Genomic DNA, 19,623 nt, shown 5'->3' with positions numbered 1-19,623 from the left:
TGACGTATCTACCTGCAATAACGCAAACTCATAGAGAACCACCCAAATGCTGGCCAGCCAGCATGCTGTGTGTAGCACAGGATTTTACACCACATGGCGGGGCCTTCAGCCTGTTGCTGAGCAGAGCAGGTTAGTTGGTGGTGCCTCCTGCCGTAGAATACCTTGCGCCTTGATACTTATACTTCACAATTTAAGCACTGGAACCGTCTGATATTAAATCAGATGTCTCTGTTGTTAGTGCATGAGTGCTGGAGCCATACTAGATTTTCTGGCTCCCCACCTGGGATCATTTTTCATCCGTTTAAATTAAATGTATTTATATTCCTATATATTTGGTTATAATGACAATCTGGGTTTGAGCAAGTGCAAGCATTAGGGCAAAGGTTAACACAAGAGTGTATACTGTATGCCTGGTTTCCCGGATTACCACTTCGTGTGTGAATAATTCCCTTTTAGTAGCAATGTTTATACATATATGCCACGTGCATAGCCAGAAAGCCCGGCATGAAGTAACCACCATAAGAATATATCTGAATGTAAAATAATGGGATTTTTTCAAATGTATTTTATTCCAATTAGCTAGTTGATATGATGTAAAGTGCGGTTATTACTGCAGCTGCAACGTTTTATTTTGAAGATTGTTTCCATATATATATTCTCGAACTTCCGTTTACAAACGTACACTCTAACCATGGCGACAGAAGAGCCTTGAGCCATAATGACAAAGCAATATGTTCTTGTGGGAAAGACACCTGCTGCGCTTCTGGAAGGTTCCATGGGTTTCTCTCATTTCTAACAGCTTTCACAAAGTTGTTTACTCAGTGAATTCATGCCCTCTGACTAAGGCGGTCTTGTCGAGGACCTAGATGCTAGACTCAGTGACAGCCAAGTACTACAGCAGCTTTGAGGGTCACCAGTAAACGCAGGTTTCATTAGAAAGAGACACAGTGCTGTTGAATGTTCATAGCACTTACTGTTTTCCGAGAAAGGTCCGCTTGGAAGAGGTGGACGATCTCTGCATTTCTGTTGAGAAAAAAAAATGCAAGTCTAAGGAGAAGGTCGGAGGGGAAAGGTTCGTTTCCATGGCAACATGCATCGAACTGAAAAACACAACCGAATTAAAAAAAATGCACTTTTCAGCTTTGGCAGCATTTCTTCGTGTTATCATTAACGCAACAGTGGAGCATCGCTGGAACAATTTAAGGACACCCAGGTGGGGATAAGAGATAAGGGCACAGCTCTATCACACCCTACTATCACTGATTGGCGACAATAAACAACACAGCAAGAGAAACCCACAAGCAACATCAATCTATGATATAGCATGCAGGATAATAGAGTTTAGTGTGTGTAACCTGGGAATAAAGCACAGGAACAACATGGTTATTTTACTAGCCAATTAGGGTTCAATGACGTCCCACAATTCCCTCCTGAGGTTTGGAATTGCTACCACTCTTGTGAATTACCGCCTTAGCTGGAAGTTCCACTTTCAAGTGGAAGGAAGTTGAGAGCTGCAGCATGGTGAAATCAATCAAATTGGTCTACCAACAATGTGATTGTCTGAAAAACCCTGATAATGAGCGGGACCACTCGAATTCTGTAGCAATCCCGGATCAATTTATGCCGCAGAGTTTGCAAAATTATGTGACAAAATAAGGAAAATTATACCGTGCAACATGGCATATATTATAAGAGTATTATTTCACTCTTTTAATTTTAAGACAATCTAATACTGCCTGGGCAAAGGTTTACCTCACCTCATGAGTACCAATTTAACGCATGGATAGACAACAAACAGCAACTAAAATTTGAACAATTAAACATTCAATGGGTCTGATACAGGGCAGCATCAGTGGACTTTTGTATTGTCACTTCCAATCTGTCTGAGCTAGAAATCATGTCTTTGTCAATATCTGCAAATCACACTGCAGGTCGTGGATCATGAGCAACCACGGTACATTCATACCTATGCAAAAACACTGCAGCTTTAGAATTGTGTAATTTCGATGGCCCTGGTTTTGAGTCAAACAGAAATGCAATGCTGACATCCATAACATGAGTGCAAAGGTCACATCGGGGACACTGCTACTGTAGTGCATTCACAAGTAGAAGTCCCAGGAGTCTGTTCTAGAGTTGGACGAGTGAGTGCCTGTGGATTCCACCAGGGCCGGACTGGCTACCGGGCAGTTGTGTGTGCTGCCGTCCTGGGGGATAATTTCGTTGATGGGGACCTGCGTGTGCAAAACGAAATTAGTTTTGCTTTTTTTATTTCAAATCGCACGCAGGTCCCCATCAACGAAATAAGCCCCCACCACAGAGAAATTAGCTTCTAGCTCGGCAGCACACACAACTGGCCGGTAGCCAGTCCGGCCCTGGATTCCACATATGTGGTTTTCACAGAGGCTGTCTCCACGAAGGGGGGGCTCGAGAGCCGGCGCCATAACAGTCGCCGTGCCCCTCTCCTCCCCCCAGGAACAAGTCAGCACGCCAAAATGTGGCATGCTAGCAGCCAAGGGCGCGAAAGCAGCCCGGGCCAATGGGGGGGGAGAGAGAGATACAAATCACCCAATGAGGGGCCTAGCCAGCAGGCAGGCCACCAGGCAGACAAAGGAAAGGGGGGGATATAAGGCTGCTCCCCCAGGCGAGCTCCATATCCACAGTCGGAGCAGGGGGAGCAGCAACGGGATTGAATTTTCCCACCCATCCACACCAAAGGTACAGCAATGTCGCAGGCTAAGGATTAGGGGCAGGCGTGGCAGAGAACTACACGGATTAGTGTTTGTAACGAGGCACACCGGAGGGCGGTGTGCCAGGATGGTACGAATAACCTTGGGATGCCTCACGGCTGTGAGAGATTGCCTGGCCAGAGGGTAAGACCACTCACTTTAAGATGCCTCACGGCTGGGTGAGGCGGCTTACCGAAAGGGGGGGGGTAGAAAAAACAGAGACGGCGCTCGCAGCCCAGCCCCCGCCGGATGGCAGGGCACAACCAGAACCGGAATGGTAGCGAGTCATGGCCTAACTCCTTGGACAGAAGCTACCCCTCTCCTCCACACAAGTGGAGCCCAAAAATCCAACCTACCGAAAGGAAAAAGAGACTAAAAACCAACAAAATGCAGAAGTTATGTATATTGTCACTGTATTCCAGAATAAAAACTGCGGCCAATAAATGACCACAACAAGAAAGAAGTGTGTATTGGTTATTTAGTTGGCACAATGGGAATGCAGTATGGTGGATGTTACAAAGAGGGGAGGTGGGGGAAAGTGCGAAGGTTATCATGTGGAGAATCTGAATGGTCTGATCCACAATACTTTTTCTGAAATTAGTATGTCCTACGTTCCTGCTTCCAACCTATCAGCCTAGCAGTGATTCTCGAATTTCGAAGAGAAAATTACCTTTGCTCAGTGGCTAAGGTTTTGAGAACCTAAGTTCTTCTTAATTTATACTTGTCTGGAGTAAGGGAACGAGGTGCACACAGCCACAGTAAGTCCCTGCTTTTTATTGTATAATTGCATTGCATTTGTTGGGAAATGTTTTATAGTAAATAGTCCTTGAGTGATGTCTATTTGGTTTCATTTTGCAGTGTAGTTCAGGAGTTGCTTCTGGGTTCTGCTTTTAATTTATATGACATAGTGGGGACACAGCAAGAGCTTACACGGTAATATTCCAGTTAACAGGAATTATTGGCAGCAAAAATGGTGAATCGGATTTAGATATTTCTAAATGAAGGTCCATGGGCATTTGTTCAGAAGGTGCAGGTTAGAGTGGGTTTACAGCCTGTCCATTGCATACCATTGGTTGGCTTTACTGTGACTCTCATTTGCTTTTTTCTTAATCAATGACTTGTCTTTCTCTTCTTGTATTTGCCTCTCCCTGGAGCGCAGTCTCTTTGCAATCCCTTTGATTGGCTGACTTATAGCCTTCCACTGCTTACTTATAGGAATCTTTTTTTGGTTAAGCACACCATGAGCGTGCCCGTGTTTTCCAGCTATCTCTCTTGTGTGCTTCTCTCTCGTCAAATACTCGCCAGCTCTTCCTGTTGTTTTTTTACCTCATGTGCTGTTCGCCAGACTCCTATGGTCCTGTACTCTGTGTTGCTCTCTCTCTCGTGCACTTCTCTTCTCACCCAGTGTAGCACTCTCCCTCATGTGTTACTTTTCCCCTCGCCCCCTACCCACTCTTCTGTTGCCCTTTCACCTCCATGGTCCTTTTGTATTCTTATTTCGAGCTTTTGTGCTAAAAGTATGTCATGTTTTCATTTACTGATTCAAGTGATATCCACCATCTTGGAATGGTAAATAAAAAAACGTACTGGTGCCTGCTTCATTGCATCATTCTGTAGAAGTTAACATGTGTGGTGATGCATGCATGCATACAGAATAACACGACTGGCAGAAGTAGTCACAAAGCAAATACAAGGAGAGGATGGACGGAGCAGTGAAAGCTTTCAGACACACCAAAACATTTTTTATCTTCTTTTATGAATTTTTTCCCCCTGTGGCTGTACTGCATCAAACAATCCTTTTTCTTTTTGCTGGTGGTGTACAGCCTGGGCAATCTGCAGTGGCAAAGTCAATTTGTCCAAAATGCCAGACCTATTGGCTTTGCCAGTGCTTGTTATAAATTAAATTAGTGGTACCTTAGTATTGATTTTGATTTATGTTCACTTGTGTCACACAATAGCTTCATGGGTTTAAAAGCAAAGGCCAGGGGCCGTCCCTGTGGGTTTTGGCAACCCCCCAAAGACATCCACTTCACATTGTAATAACCATACCACAGTTTTCCTGTTTCAGGCAGATTGATTCATCTCAATGTGAATATAAGCTATTCATGTCATGCAGGTGTTGCTGAGGCCTCTTGTCTCTGCTTGACACCCTGGCCTAACTAGTAAGGTCAGGGCACCTAGTCAAAATAAGCACACTTTCTGGATCAAGATGTCGTTTTCTGTCAACTTTGGTGTAATTCTGGTCAGCTTTATTTGAGGCATCACTGTCCAATTTTCCTATGGAAAGTTGCATGGGGAAAATGCATTTGTGAAGATTCGTCAAATTATGCCAAAGTTATTAGTGCACCAAAAAATGGTCTAACGATAACTACCGATGGACAACCACCACTAGGTAATACATTCACACACAAATGCAAACATACCTGCACACACAAACACACACGCACACAGGCACACACACAAACACTCTCTCTCTCTGTTGGCCAGCCCTTTCAGCTATTGGTTCCTTCATATGTCAGATCAGCCCACATGTAAAATGCATTGTGCATAGAATGGAGCTGTAGGTCAGTCCTACTCTTCCATTGGAATTGTTCCTAAAGTCATTCACAATTAGCTTCAGCCCACTAGACTTCCTCTAAGTGTATAGGTTTCATACAGTGTGAATGACAGCTTGGTTCTGCTTCACATTTACATCTGTGATGGTGAGGGACTGGCTGCCCAAACAAGGGCATTGCCCTCTATTCAGTTGCAGAGGGAGGCAACTGTGATGTATTGTTTAACAACCCACCGTTTCTTAAGAAATATCCGCTATCAAGACACATACTTTTGTAATGCTTTGCCGGGATTTGACTTGTGATCGACATGCTTCACATAGAAGCTTTTATTTGAGTGATTTTGTCAGCTTTGTTGAAAGAATGTGCTTGGCTTAAAGTTTGCATGTTTCATAATATTTCATTTTGATTTATGTTTTTATGAAGGAAACGTGTACCTTTATTATTTACATAACACCAATTTGAAAACTGGGCAATGGCAGTCTTGTTCTCAAGCACTAGAATGACGTTTCTTATTTACAGCACAATGTAATGTACTGGTACAATGCCGTAAGTGAGTTGTGTGTATCAACTGTTTCTTCTATCAGTGGAACTGAAATAGCTTTCCAATCAAAAAGCCACAAAGGTATAACAAAGACAGGCGTGATGTGTGTGTGTGGCTCTTTGACTAGGTCATAGGTGGCACTGTGTTGTAAAAAATGATGGATTCTTTGTAGGTTACATGATGTAGGTTTATTTTCAGTTTAATTACTGTTTACAGGTTTAGGTTAACCACCCACCAGGAGCAGCATCCTTGCTGCTTAGCCCACTCTCACCAACTGACATAACACATAACATAACACATTACCGACATTACACCACCAAGGCACTCATCTACATTCCATGATCTCACACGCGCACCCTGGCTGAGCAGCTGGGACTTGAAACTATGGAGAGGATGCACAGCAACCATGGCAAGACACAACACATATCCCCCTTAAAGAAGCAATTGAAAATATAAATAAACACTCAACGAGTCCTATAAATATTCAACACCCCATCTAAATGAAAAAATAGATGAAGGAAAATGATCAAAAAGTCCTATGAACATTAAACTCATAAAACTTCAACAGGTGAATCAAATTTTCCCATACCACACACATTACACCCTCAACTCGTTAGGAAGGACATTACTAACATCAGGGTGCAACACACATTCCCCTACAACACATCATTGTTAACCACACCAGAGAGCAACACACGCGCCCGTACAACACACCCATAACTATTTAGGAAGAACATTACACACAACAGGGTGCAATGTACATCAGGGTGCAACACACATGCCCCTGCAACATGCTCTTAACCACTTAAGGAAGAACAGTACAACATGCCCTTAACTCCTTAGGAAGGACACTACAGGAAAAAAGGTCTCTTTCAACCCTCACTCATCCCCACACACAGAGCATATTTTGAAAATAAAAAATGGGTATCTTCCAACCCTCACTCTTCCTCACACACAGGGCATAATGTGACAATAACAATGAGTGTCTTTCAACCCTCACTCATCCCCGCTAACAGGGCATCATGTTGGCATCCACATAAAACACTTGGCAGAACCAGGGACTTAATCATGCCCTCATCTGCTCATACATCGCGGAGACTAGTGTAGATTCCCCTCAACCACATTCTTTTACAGAACACACAGCGTCTAGTACTCATAACATGGTTTCGCATCAGGACCAAAGATACTCAAAATACAGTCTCACTTCAAGACATAGTGTCACATCAGGGTCAGAGATACTAAAATACGGTCTCAAGTCAGGACCAGTATAGCATTTCACAAGTGCTTAAACATCCAATGCAGCACTGAAAAATACACTCAAGCAATGTATGATAGTAGGTCAAATGCACATGACAGTATATCTAAAGTTAAAAAATACTCAGATCCACCACTCACCCGAACACATTGTCACGGTACATATTTTTTACATTTAGATGGATGTAATGTTAAATACATATTGATACTAATATCACATCCTACTTCCATTCTGCAATGTGGTTTGGGTTCAAAATACAATGCTGCACTCACATTTAACTGAAAAACCACCACTGGGTCTGGGCTCTCCACAGTAAGGCCAAGCCACTGAACAATAGAAAACAACACAAAAGCCAATACTGCAGCACTTAATTCCTAATACGTATTTCTCGATACTTGCGATTAGAACGACAAGTAGAACCACACTTGTTTGGACAGAACCAATCTTTTTTTATTTTATAGTAGTTGTGTGTGTGTGATCGAATGTTTGAAGTAAGCAATCATTGTGAGTATGGAATGCAAATGAATATGTGGAGGGTGTTGTATGATGATATGTGAATAATTTTTGTGTTATATGTAAAGATGTTTGTATAAAATGTTTCAAATACTAATTTGGTGAAAATAAACCAAACAAAGAATCTAAAGTTAAAGAAATAAAAAAAAGATTGGTTCTGTCCAAACAAGTGTGGTTCTACTTGTCGTTCTAATCACAAGTATCGAGAAATACGTATTAGGAATTACGTGCTGCAGTATTGGCTTTTGTGTTGTTTTCTATAGCACTCACATTTATGCATTTCCAAAAGTCACTGGAACAATGACTTCCACCACTTTGTTTCCTGTGTTAAAACTAGTGCCGCTCCCATGCTGCTCTTGTGCAACAACTACACTGCTTACACCTGTGCTCACTATCTGTCACGTCATTCACCTGCCACCTACTTGATCACGTCGTTTCTAGGGAATGCGGCTCATCCACTGCAAGTTGCGGCGCAGCACCAAACGGGGACCAAGTATTTACTATACCCATAGTACCCATAGTTTATAAGCAGAAAGGAAATAGCTTTCCAATCAGAAAGCCGCAATGGTATAACAAAGACAGGCATGATGAATGTGTGTGGCTCTTTGACTAGGTTGTGAAAGCACATGTCCCCTCTACCAGTTATATAAAATCTTACTGACCATAGTATTGTGGTTGATGCAGTTTCATTCAACTTGTGATGAGTTCTCGTCACAATGTAATCTTACACCGGTGACCTTGAGTTGCCAGTCCATTTGGAATCAAAAAGGAACTTGTCATGAGACCTTACAGGAGGTGTGCCAAGCAAGCAGAAGAAAATGGGACGCCCTAAGATGGCGGCTCAGGCTGCACCAACTGCAGAATGGCAGTTTAGATATGGATGGTTATGCTTGGGCACAAATCACTGATCAAAGAAGGGATCATCTGCCTCTACACTCATAGCAGTCATTCTGCTTTGTCACTATAGAAATCACAAATACTGCAATGGCTGTAATTCCAGTAACTCATACGTGACTTAACAGTATGTGTCTGTACAGAGATTGCAACGTTCACAAGGAACTCATTTGTATCCATTGATATACTTTTGGCAAGGAATAATTTTGTCTTGCATGATTAAAACACTGCACAGAAAATGAAAAATAAACCACGATACACTTTAGGCTATTATTTTCGTAGCAACAACCCAGAGACCAATTATTTAAACTGTACCCTCTTCAGCCGAAGCAATTTATTTTGCATTACAGTTTTTCAAAAAGAGAAGACCTAGGAATATTTCATTTGTGTATCTACACGAGATACATTTCTGCAATTCTGCGTGACTTTGTGAACCCAGTGTAGTGACCATAACCAAAAAGTGAAGAAAACTTAGTGCTATACAAGTTTTGTGACAGAGGTTATTGGTAGTTTTAGGCAAGGGGAGCCCTTATGGAGTATAATTGATTCAGTATTTATAAACAAATGTAATTCTTCCGGGGCTCTCCTTCCTTAAATTGTTGACGATGTTTCGACCCTCTTGCGATACGGGGTCTCTGCAGCACGGGATCTCTGGGGACCAGCAGCACTTATAAGGCGCATGAAGTGCAGGATTCTTCCTGATAAACTGGTTCTTCTCAGTTAAGTGTAGAGACACTATCAATGACACCAGTAAGGATTAACCCCATCAAGAGGGGTGATGTGATGGCACAAGTGATCCTTGCTAGGTAATGTGTTCTTACCTTGATGGAGTTAACTGTTTTCACAGTAACAACTGTATTGATGTGGTAAGCGGAATATTTATTTATTCTGGATTGCCATCAAGTCAATTCTTGCGGTGAGAAAGTTATTTAATTACTTCTGTTGACCAGCAATGAACCTACTGAACACGAGCCTGCTTCCACGAGTATCAAGACTTGACCCCTGTTTTTTTGCTTAATTAGCAATACCCAGTTCACAAGGACATATGGGTCGCTCTTGATTTTTGTGATAATTGTACAGGGATTGCAGCAGGTCTTTTAGCTGATGGGTCATTCCTAGGAAAGGCTGGCCCCAGCCATTCACCGATCTACCTAGTTAGTCATTCGCCTATCCATTCAGCTGTTCATCCACCCATTCACTCATCCATGCATTTTCCTAGCAGTTCTTGACCTGGGTCACAGACCCCTGGAGGTGCACGATGAATATGAACATAAAAATGTAACTTCTAAAATTGACAATGATAAAACACTCTGTAAATATCAGAGAATTTGAAATTGAAAACTAAACATTTAAGTTGTATCTATAGCTTGATTTGTGAGAGCAGTGCAACTTCAGCAAACAGAATCTAGTATGAACTATTTGTGGCCTCATCTGGAGCGCATAACTTAGGATCTGAAAAGACAAAGTGGTATGCTAAAATGTAACTTATTGGTTTGTCTTTTATTGTTAAAATCAAATATAGAAAAGGGAAAGCTCCAAAATGTAAGTTAAAATTTTAATATTAATATATATTTGTTTATGAATTAAATACTGAAAAGGTGGAGTGTTTTGTATATTTTTGTGTTTTTGTGTATTGTTTTGTGGCTCAAATCAAATAAATTGCTTATGATAGGGTCTGCATCTTCCAGTAAAGATTGAGAGGGGGTCCACAGAAGTCAAAAGGTAGGAACTGCTGCATTAGCTAACTGTTTGGATCACTGACATAACTTCAGGAACATTAAAATCTAGAGACATATACATTGTGATCCCATTCTTACAATGTAAAAATACAAAAATATCTTTGGCAAGAATATGAACCAAAAATAGGCAAAATTATATATTTTTCAAATATTGAATTGAATGCAAAATATTTAAAGTAGTTTATCGTTTAAAAGTACTATAATTGCTATTTAATAATTATTTTTAGTTATAAATATATGTGGATACCAAAACATATATGTAATCTAATTAAAATATTTAAACACAAATATTAAATGTAGTTTTATTTATGCATACTATAAATTAAATTTAGAATAAAATAACTCACTTTAACAATATATTAATAAATTCAGAATTGATCAAGAATACAAATATGAGGAATACAAAATGAGTTAAAAAAAACTCTATTCATGTTAAAATATTTACTAAACTAATGTAATATACAAAGTATAAAAATATTACTGTAAAACATCGACATTATTAAACCTAAAAGAAAATTAAGGAAATTATCATAAATATTAAAGTGATTAAAAATCCACTCTAAATAACAGTAGGAAAAGTTTTGGAATTTGGAGGGATTACTTTACTATTCTTACTTCAGTCTAAATGACAGTAAAAAAGCATAGGAATTTGGAGGGGTGAAATGGAGGGGTTAAATGTAAGGCCTCAATACAAGTCTGACAGTCCACGGAAGCCCAGACTCACGGGGGCGAGGCAGTGTTGGTCTTATGACTGCCCTAATATGAAGAGGGCAGTCGGGCAGCCCTGGGACCATCATACACACTAGGGATCAGAGTTCCCTGGTGGTGGCACAGAGGTCTTGAGGCTGCAGTATGCTTGGCATGACTGCCATGGTCCCATCAAGCATATTACAAGTTTCCTCTCCACCATGGTTTTCATGGTGGTGGCCTGCCATGAAAACTATGCTGGACAAGGAAATATAGGCGGCCCTACATGGCCCCCTGTTGTCTCAGGGCCATGGGGTGCAAGTAGGGGGGCACATGTTGTGCCCTCCTGTGTCCAGGCACTACAGTACCTGCGTGGCACGGACTGCAGCAGTCCAGGCCATGCAGGTACTAATTTTGACATTCCCATTGCGATGCCTATTTCATAGGCACCACCGTGGGAATGCCAAAGAACCGCCCACCAGACAAGAGAAAACACCTAATCTGGTGAGCTGCTCAACCACGGGGTTGGCAGTGCGGGAGTGGGTGGTCCTGCTCCAGCATCACCAAATTCATAATGAGGGCCTTACTATTACCTCTCCAGTCTAAGCAAAAGTAGCGTACATGTTGGCCTTCACAAGGGTTGCATTTATTATTCCCCCTCGAGACTAAGCAACAATATAGAAAGCGCTGGACTTTGGAGGGATTAGATGTATTATTCCCACACCAGTCTAAGTAACAGTACGGAAAGCATTGGATTTCAGAGGGGTCAGATTTACTATTCCCATCCTAATATAAGCAACAATAGGGAAAGCAGTGGAATTTGGAGATTTACTAATCCCACTCCAGTCTAAGCAACAGTAGGAAACAAAGTGGACTTATTAAGGGTGAGATTTACTATTCCTATTCCATTCTATTAAAAAGTAGGGAAAGTGTTGGACCTCAGAGGAGTTAGATTTAGTATTCCCACTTCAGTCTAAGCAGCAGCAGGGAAAGTGATTGAGAAGAACAGAAAACAATAAACCAAGTACTATTAATTAACAAAATATATGTCAACAGTAATAAAATTTTAAAAATTCAATCAATCAATCAGGGAATTTTAATGCATGCGACTCACCTGGCAGGGTCTACAGGCGCTGGGGGGTGGAAGGTGGGTGCAGCTCCGAGTCAGTCAAAAAGCCATCGTTGAGGCTCTTCCTGAAGGTGTGCAGAGTAGGGGAGCATCTGATGTTGACTGGGAAGTCTTTCCAGGCCTTGGCTGTGACGTAGGAGAAGGCTCTTTCACCCGCTCTGGTTCTGCGGATCCGTGGGGTTTCTGCTAGTATGAGGTCGGTGCAGGGGAGGTTTTTTTTGGGTACGTGGAAGGGGACTCTTTCATTGAGGTATTTGGGTCTGGTGTTGTGGAGGGATTTGTAGGCATGGGTGAATAGCGTGATGGTTACTCTCTTCTCTACGGGGAGCCAGTGGAGGTATCGCAGGTCTTGGGTGATGTGCTAAAGTTGTGGGATGCTGAGGACGAGTCTATCCACAGTGTTCTGGATGGTTTGCAGTTTGCATAGCAGGGATTTGTTGATTCCAGCGTAGAGGGAGTTTCCATAGTCCAGTCTGCTAGTTATGAGTGCGTGGGTGACGGTCTTTCTGGCTTTAGGGGGATCCAATTGAAGGTCTTGCGTGGATGTGTAGGGAGTTGGTGCAGGAGGAGGTGATGGCGTTGATCTTGTGAGTCATGGGGAGGGAGGAGTCGAGTATGTTGCTGTGGTTCTGGGAGTGGTCCTTAGGGGTGAGAGGTTTGCAGAGGGTGGTGGGCCACCAGGTGTTGTCCCAAGCTGAGGGGGTGGGTCCAAGGATGAGGACTTCTGTCTTCTCCAAGTTTAGCTTCAGACAGCTGCTGCTCATTCAAGCTACAACGTCTTTCATTCCTTCCTGGAAGCTGAGTCTGGTGGTTTCGGGGTCCTTTATGACGGAGAGGATGAGTTGGGTGTCGTCAGTGTAGGATACTATGCGGAGTCCATTCTGTCTGATGATGGTGACGACGGGAGCTATGTAGATGTTGATAAGCGTATATTCATTGAGTTACTCTGCAGTTGATTTCAGTAGGTTCGGAGAGGAAAGGCGGGAGCCTGATCCTTTGGGTTCTACCAGCAAGAAAGGAGTGGAGCCAGTTGAGGGTGGTTCCCTGTATGCCAGCGTTGTGGAGTCTGGCTGCGAGAGTGCGGTGGGAGATGGAAGTCTGCGGATATGACTAGAAGGATGAGGGTGTGTTATGGTCTTGGTCGAGGAGCATGCGGATGTTATCAGTGGTGGCAAGGAGGCAAGGAGTGCTGTGGATACTGCAGAATCCGGACTAGGAAGAGATTAGAATACCATTTTGTTCAATGAAGTTAGTCAGCTGGGCATTGACGACTTTCTTGATGGCTTTGGCTGTGAAGGGAAGGAGAGAGATGGGTAGGTCGTTTTTCAGGTCCATCGGGTCTGCAGTGCATTTTTTGAGGAGGGTCTTGGCCTCTGCGCATTTCCAGTCATCACAAGAAATGACAGATTCAAAGGTAGCATCGTAGCTCAGGTGCTATGGCGGCAGCTCTGTGGAAAATATGCGGCAGGCAGGGGTCCGTGGGGGCTACTGAGTGAGTGCTCTTCATGGTTGTGGTTGTAGCTTCTGAGGTGATCAGGGTCCAGGTGGTGGTGGTGGGCTGGTTGACAGTGCTGGAGGGAAGGGTGGTTTCTGGAGTCTGTACACTAAAGTTGTCGTAGAGGGCCATGATTTTCAGGTGGAAGTAGGAGGCAAGCTTGTTGCAGAGGTCCTCGGAGAGTGTGACATCCATGTCGCTGGGGGGTTTGGTGAATTGCTGGATGATGCTGAAGAGTTCCTTCGAGTTGCTGGAGTTGGTGAGGATTTTTTCTGAATGAAGGTCCTCTTGGTTGATCTTATGAGTTAGTGGTATTCTGTCATAGCGTTCTTGTAGGTGGCCTGGACTTCAGTGGTTTTGTTGTTTCTCCATTATTTTTCGAGATGTCTGCAGGAGCATCTGGCTTCTTGGATGTCGGTGGTGAACCAGGTGACCTTCAAGCGGCGTTATCTGTCGGGGTTGCGGAGGGATGCTAGCTTGTCTGCGCAGTTGGTGATCAGCGGTATAGTTCCTTGGCTACAGAGTTGGCATCTGTTGAGGAGGGGGTCCAGATCCTTCATGGTGGGTGCACAGTGGGTTTGTGAGCAGTGTCATTGTTGAAAGAGAAGTCTACACAGTGGTGGTCCATTCAGAGGGGCTGTGAGGTGTGGCTGAAGTGGATGTTGGTCCCTCCTATGAAGATGGGGTCGAAGGTGTGTCCCGCCTGTGGGTGGGGGGGTGGCGAGCATTTACAGTCCAGTTGGCGAGGTTATCCAGGAAGATGGTGGAGTCAGGGTCGCTGAGGCTCTTGAGGTGGGAGTTCAAATCTCTGGTGAGTATGTAGTTCATGGAGGAGGTGGCGTTGGGTGCGATGTGGTCAGCGATCGTAGTGGTGAACAAAGCATGAGGCCCGGGAGGTCTGTAGGCGAGGGTGCTATGAAGTGTAGTTCTAGGGCTGGTCTGCATCTGGAAGTGGAGATGTTCAGTGCTGGAAGGGAAGTCGCTCGTGCTGGAGGTAGAGAGTCAGAGGGAGTTCTTGTGTTCGATGGTGAGTCCTCCTCCTGGGAGGTCTGGGCAGTCCTTCCTCTGGATCTTGTATCCGTCAGGAATGGCGGTGGTAATGTCTGGCAGAGGAGGTTTTGGTCCAGGTTTCCGTGAAGAAGTCAATGTCTGGTGAGAGGATGTCTAGTAGGTCCCAGGTCACTACAGCATGTCTGTGCAGGGAGCCCACGTTGAGGAGGAAGCACTTCAGGGCTTCAGTGGTGCTGACATCTGGCATGGGTGCGGCAGTCATGGGGTGTCTAGGATGTTAAAGGATTGTTGGCAGTGTCGGCAGGAGAACTGGCCATGGGTGGCGGTTGGTGTAGACAGCTGGTAGTTGTTGTTCCTTCCGGGGTTGAGTGTGAGGAGGACAGCTGGGTCATAGCAGTGGGTGGCTGAAGGTCCAGAGCCACTGGCGCTATCGCAGACGGGCGCAGACGGACTTGCCTTTGGCACGCCAGCACCACGTCTGCTGTGCAGCGGCTGCCAATAAATAGGGAACGGGGAGGTAAGCGCAGCTGGGAGGGGGGAACTGGCAAGGGCTGTGGGGCAGCCGCGGCAGGAATGGGGACGGAGGGCTCAACAACAGCAAAAGTATGGAGGAAAACAGTACAAAAAGGCAATAATACAACAGAATAAGAAAAAAAAAGTACAGATAGGCAAAAATACAACAGAATAAGAAAAGAAAAACAGTACAGACAGACAATAATACAACAGAATAAGAAAATACAATGTACATGCATAAAAACAAAAGACAGACAACGGACAGAACAACGGGCAAAGACACAGGACAGACAGCAGCGGATCAGCAGAAGAGAAAGGCTCTCCCACCGGACCACCAGGTCTGAAGCAAAGGCAGGAGCCTGGGGTGGCGGAGGGTCTCGAACACCTATCAGCGAATGTGAAATTTATTATGTAATATAAATATGAAAACTGTGTAAAACATGAAAAAAACCTTACAATAGCATTCACCTACCTTACTACTAACAAATTACAAAATTGAAAAATAAACACAAAATATTTAATTTAAATGAATACTAACATTTTTAATAATTGTATTCCATACACAAAGGTATTTACACTTAGAAATGAATTCATTCGTTATTTTCAAAAACCCATAATAATTAACATAAAAGTACATTAAACCTATAGATAATCAATTATCAATGACTCCATATTATGAAAAATAAAATATACAAAATATTATAATTTACAAATCTTCGTAATCAGGCCCTATATATTTTACAACTATATTAAGGAAAACAATATTAAAAACTATGGCCCTCATTAGGATTAACCCTGGGCAAAGCACTAGGCTACTCTCGCGTAGTTTGCACTACTTCACACTACGCGAACTGCACGTAGCACACTCCAAACACGCGTAGCATTGCGTAGTGCAGCGGTCTTTTTTTTGCTTGCTCGCGGTACTCAGCCTCAAGTTGGTGACCGCGAGCAAGCAAAATGACATCCCGGCGAGACTTTTTCCTCGTTCGTGATCAGCAACATCAAGTTGCCGATTGCGAGCGTGGAAAATAAACCTCCCGGCGAGATTCTCAACGCTGGGAGGTCAGGTTTCTCATTGCGAGTGGTCACGTATGCTCGTGACCGCTCGCGATGAGAAACTACCAGTCCGCATTGAGAAAGCTGCCGCTCGAGTAAAAATCTACTTGAGCGGCAGAAAACTACAGCTCGCAATGTGCCGTTTTCAATGATTGCACAGTGCCGAATGCTTGTCGGCACTGTGCAATCATTGAAATGGCATCTTGCACAGTGCGAACAGGGTACTACGCAGTTCACGTAGTGTGAAGTGCACTTTGCGTAGCTTCGCGTAGCGCTACTTCGCAAACTACGCCCAGCCCTAATTAGCATGTCAATGGGTCCGCCACCTGCAGGTCCCACTGACATCTGGTATGGTGGTCCAACCGCTGCATTATGATGTGGTCGGGTGGCCAGCAGAGGTCGTATGGACAGACCAACACCACTGACAGGCTCTAAGAGACTATCGGGGCATAAATTGGAGCGTAATCCCTACAATGTAGGGGGTGCCTGTGCAGACACTACCGAAGGGATTACTATGTCCATTTCCCACATCCTTTTCATGGCAGTCCCACCGCCATGGAAAGGATGTCGGAAAGGACTTTGAGGGGCCCCCGCAGGACACCCGCCTCCTGTGAGCCTCTGCTATGTGGGCAGGGGGGCACACGTGGTGCCCCCAAACATCTATGCACCGTGTGCCATGCACCACATGGTGCCTGGCACACGGTGCAAAAACATCCAATTTTCCATTGCAGCTTTTGCTTTGGCCATTTTCTGGGCCACAGCACAAGCTGCAATAGAAAACAAGCATTTGCAATGCAATAGGTCTCGCATTAGGAAAGTTTGAGCTATTGGTATTGTAAATTACACACTTTTTATTTATGTGTTGGTTTTGAAAATAGTGAAATTAATAGCTTTGTCATTTACAATGCCAATAGTTTTAACTTTTGCAAATGTGACACCTATAGCATTTGTAATGCAATATGTGTTGTATTTACGTGACTTAGATGTATTGATATTACAAATAACAATGGCTTTTAATTTTTTTTATAATTAATGCTTAAATAAAAGTGATTGTAATTTATAATGGCAATGGCTTAAACGTTTGTAAATAACTTTTGTGAAGATTACGTTCAGTGTATTTTATTGGGACGAAAATCCAAGAACAGAAGTGAAATATTAGAAAATATTTGTGACATTTGTAATAAAGCTTGAAACATTGAGAGAACATATTTGAACCAGTTGTTGTTGAATGGTTGCACAGATTGATGCTGTGGTGGCGCTGAGTGATGTTGTAGTGGCGAAGAGTGATGCTGTGGCGTTCAGTGATGCTGTGGTAGCCCATAATGATGTTGTGGTGCCCCTGAGTGATGCTGTGGTGCCCCTGAGTGATGCTCTGGTGATGCGATAGATAGAGTGAGGGTAATAGATAGATAGAGGGAGGGCGATAGATAGATAGAGTGAGGGCGATAGATAGGTAGACAGATAGAGTGAGGGCGATAGATAGATAGACAGATAGAGTGAGGGCGATAGATAGATAGAGGGAGGGCGATAGATAGATAGAGTGAGGGCAATAGATACATAGACAGATAAAGTGAGGGCGATAGATAGATAGAGTGAGGGCGATAGTTAGAGTGAGGGCGATAGATAGATAGAGTGAGGGCGATAGATAGAGTGAGGGCGATAGATAGATAGATGGAGTGAGGGCGATAGATAGATAGGTAGATAGATAGAGTGAGGGCGATAGATAGAGTGAGGGAGATAGAGTGAGGGCGACAGATAGAGTGAGGGCAATAGATAGAGTGAGGGCGATAGATAGAGTGAGACGATAGATAGATAGATAGAGTGAGGGTGATAGATAGATAGAATGAGGGCAATAGATAGATAGGTAAAGTGATGAGAGATCAGATAGTAAAAAAGCAAGACTTCTGGTGACCAAACAGGAGCTTGAATGTCATATTTCTGGCTGTAGCACTTAAATTAAAATGCAGTTCATTCAACTAAGATTACCCCTTACTAGAAGGTGAGTGCCCTGCTGTGGCGTTTTACTGGGTTGCAAAGATAATGTAAGCATGTAAAAACATTGAAGAGGCCTTCAGCTCGGCAAATACTAATTGCAAAGCATGTGGTACTCCTTCAAAAACCATATGATTAATGTGGTTTTAGGTGGCCAAACTTCATCTTGTAAATTACTCTTCTTTTAGAATAGAGCAGTCTCTTTGGCATCAGAAGCCTTACAGACACCCCTTTGGGGAACTGAACTATAATGTAAGAGAAGCGTAAACTACTTCATGCATCACTGAGTGCGATCTCCTGTGTCCCTTCCACAACGTCTTGGGGTGTACTGGAAGCGAACTCTGTGAATCCAACATGACAATCAACGGCCGCAATGGCTTTACAATAACCACTTTACGCTGTGGTTACTAAAGAGGTTTGGTAACTCCCTGCACCCGTGTGTGTCCACCTCATGACAAGCATTGGCATAGGCAATAGGTTTTGATTTTGTGACCTTATAATTACTTTTTTATGCAGCATAATATCCTTTGGTCAACAACATCAACTGTTGTGCGTATAAACACTTTTACGGTCCCAAATGCGGAACCTATTGCCTATGCCAATGCTTGGTGTGGTTGTGTGTGTTGTTGTGTGTGTGGTTATGTGGGTGGTTGTGTGTGGTTTTGTGTGGGTGGTTGTGTGTGTGTTGTTGTGTGTGTGTGTTGTGTGTGTTTGTGTGTGTGGTTGTTGTTGTGTGTGTGGTTGTGTGTGTGTGTGTGTTTGCGCGAACTGTACCCGAAGGGATTGAAGCTCTTTAAAGTCCTACTAGTTTAGAATGCAGCTGGACGTAGTAATGTACTTTCTGCAGAGATGGGCAGAAGGCAGTAGGTTTTTTTTGCTGTAGTGTATGCCATGTGTATTTTTTTAATTAAAAAATACCGAGCGCATTGCTATAGAGCAAACTGGTCCCGATGGCATTGAAGTGCTTTACGCACGCACTAGTTTCTAATGCAGCTTGTTTTGTCAATTTACGTGCTGCAAAGATGCCTATGTGTATTGTAAGAAATGTGCGATCTGTCTAGATTGCCCTGTGGGCATTTGTTCCGTGTTGAATAAAGTTTTTAACATTTGTATAGTATTGGAGGCGGAGGGACCGACCCGAGGAGACGCATTTAACCTTTGTGCTGGAGGTTGTGAAGCATATGTGTATGAAGCTAGTTAACATGATTTAAAGTAAGTGAATGGTGTTATTGGCAAAGGTGCATGTACATTATTATTGTAACTATGCACCTAAATGTGGTCTTATGGTACTTGAGAAGGTTTGTTTTAAACTTTTGGGTTTATTACCAAAATGAATGAAGTTAGTAATAGGGGTATTCCGTAAGAGATGTTTTTTGTCGGATTTGTGCTTGTGGTACGGGAATGCTTTTTGTGCATGAAAAAGGTCACCCTGATTACAGGTACGTTTAGGAGTAGTGGTATAAAAGGCTTTGGGGCGTAGTTGTATTTATTTAAAGTGCCTTACTTTGTGTAATAGG

General features: G+C 43.4%; 1 protein-coding gene across 1 annotated transcript in view; it reads right to left on the bottom strand.

Moving 5' to 3' along the window:
- DRD2 (dopamine receptor D2) overlaps positions 1 to 19,623 on the bottom strand; it is a 1,149,771-nt gene that overhangs the window by 1,072,368 nt on the left and 57,780 nt on the right. Inside the window, exon 2 of the mRNA XM_078682355.1 lies at positions 975 to 1,023. The gene's annotated coding sequence lies outside the window, so the exon portion shown is untranslated. The remainder of the gene's footprint in view (positions 1 to 974; positions 1,024 to 19,623) is intronic.

The sequence above is a fragment of the Lissotriton helveticus genome, chromosome 3_1 (assembly GCF_964261635.1).
Source record: "Lissotriton helveticus chromosome 3_1, aLisHel1.1, whole genome shotgun sequence".
Lineage (NCBI taxonomy): Eukaryota > Metazoa > Chordata > Amphibia > Caudata > Salamandridae > Lissotriton > Lissotriton helveticus.
Note: the sequence above shows the minus strand (reverse complement) of the source record. Positions and strands in the feature narration are given on the sequence as shown.